A 2200-nucleotide genomic window follows, 5' to 3' on the forward strand; every position below is an offset into this window, starting at 1 on the left:
AATACAAGAGGACACGGAAAGAAAATCAAGAAACACAGTTATAGAAGAGATCTAAAAAAAACATCTTTCCCCACAGAGTAATAGACATTTGGAACAAGTTAGATGAGAAAGTGGTGTGTGCAAAAACAATACATGAATTTAAAAAGTTTAGATAAAATGAGATATGAAGCATAGCTCCCCTTCCCGTAAAATACAACTAGGTAAATACAACTAGGTAAATACACATACACACATGAAATATTGGTAGGCTAAAGAAAAAGAAGAGCGTTCAAAGGTTTCCATGGCGTATCGGCAGGCAAGAGCGTAGGCACCACCACGGGACAAAGTCACGAACATACAAAGGAGCAGACTTACGTAAGGCCAATATTAGCTCGTCCTTTGTCTAAGGACATGCATGGCCTAATTCAAAAAGCGACTTGACCTTCGCACGTCATTTCATAAGACGCTCGAGAATTTATCGTCTTAATTTAAACCATTATCATATCTCTTGATTATTGTAAATATCATATCCTGGTCTTGCTGATAACCTCTATCCCTGACCAAGAAACAAACAGAGGTGGGGAAGTGGACTACGGTGAGCATGGGGAACATCTGCTAGAGAATAAAGAATGAGTCACCCAATGTACTCTATGTGTTAGCGGCTTGATCCTGGACGCTTTGTATACTGCATCTTTTGCTCCACTAAGTCCGAGCTCAAACTCGACCCCTAAGGTAAACGCAAGAAACATTTTCTTAGCACTACACATAAAAATAACTACTATTCTCGAATGCTGTCTACAGACAAAAGGGTTGTAACCAAAGAAGGGAAATGCTAGTCAGTTTACAGCCAAGATGTCTAAAGGTATTGCAGGAGACAATGCTATGCCAAGCCTACTGCGTGTGTACATGTACAACGTCACTGCGGTTATACAAAGAAAGGAAGTTCCAATTTCTTTGTCAACGCTCAGATATTTTTTTTATCAAACTGATGACTACTTCATCCCCTTCGCTACCTAAGAGGTTACGTGTTAATGAATAAAATTGCATGTCGGCAGCTTGAAGAAAATTATAAGTGCCACTACAATGTACGGGATAGAATTGACTACCCACTGGAAAGCATTTGGCATATTTAGATAATTTGTTCTGGTTAGCGCCAGTCGGTTTCATTCAGCTCACAGGAGCCCCCGGTTAGTGTCATGCCCTCTACTGTCGCCGGGTGATTTCATTCAGTTGAAGGAAACTTTTCACAGTGCCCATGGGATGACGGCCTGTCTCCCCAGACAACCCTCTCGTTGCTGCTGTGTGTACCTTGTCTGCCACCTGGCAATTTTATTCATATGTGGGACGACGCCTTCTGCAGTCACGGGGACGCCAAATGCCACAGGCAGAAAGAAATTGTGATCATACTTCTAACCAAGGGAGTGCCAGGCACGAGTAACCTCGCTCGGCCTTCGTGCATTTTGATGCTGAATATTGTTCCTCCGGGGGGAAAGGTCGTGAGGTGTGACCTTTTATAGATTTATTTATTTATTTATATTTACTTCCATTTATCTTTTAACCCTAGAGTATATCTGCGATATTTAGTTTGACAGTTTGACCTTCTAAGATACTCTAGTTCAACCAAGGTAAGGTCACCATCTGCGACACCTTTAAACCAGTAACAGGAGACATCTTGCAACCTAACCTACCCGAGTTAAGGCCCCGCCTCCCTTTCTCTCCTAAAGACCCGTGACCTTGAGTCTGACCTTTAAATTTCATTCAAGGTCAGACGATGTGTTTCTCGTTGTCGGTGATGACCAAGAGACGAGAAGATAAAGACCCATTTGATTTCCGTTTAGAGCAGTGGTTCCCAAACTTTTTTCTGTCATTTCCCCCTTGCACCCAGTTCAACCATCCAGACTATTTACTATTTTATTTTTCAAATGTACACAAGCACCCGGCTGCGCCGGCCCTGGCTATGCCAGGGGTACTTGGCCTGCGGCGCTGCTCGCGCTGCTCGCTGCTTCCTGGGGGCGCCCCGCCGCTCGTGCTGGGGGCGCCCCGCCGTTCCTCCAGGGGGCACCCCGCCGATCCTCCTGGGGGCGCCCCGCCGATCCTCCTGGGGGCGCCCCGCCGCTCGTGCTGGGGGCGCCCCGCCGTTCCTCCTGGGGGCGCCCCGTCGATCCTCCTGGGGGCGCCCCGCCGATCCTCTGGGGGCGCCCCGCCGATCCTCTTGGGGGCG

Source organism: Oratosquilla oratoria, chromosome 21, assembly GCF_046742065.1.
Source record: "Oratosquilla oratoria isolate Oo_2021 chromosome 21, ASM4674206v1, whole genome shotgun sequence".
NCBI lineage: Eukaryota > Metazoa > Arthropoda > Malacostraca > Stomatopoda > Squillidae > Oratosquilla > Oratosquilla oratoria.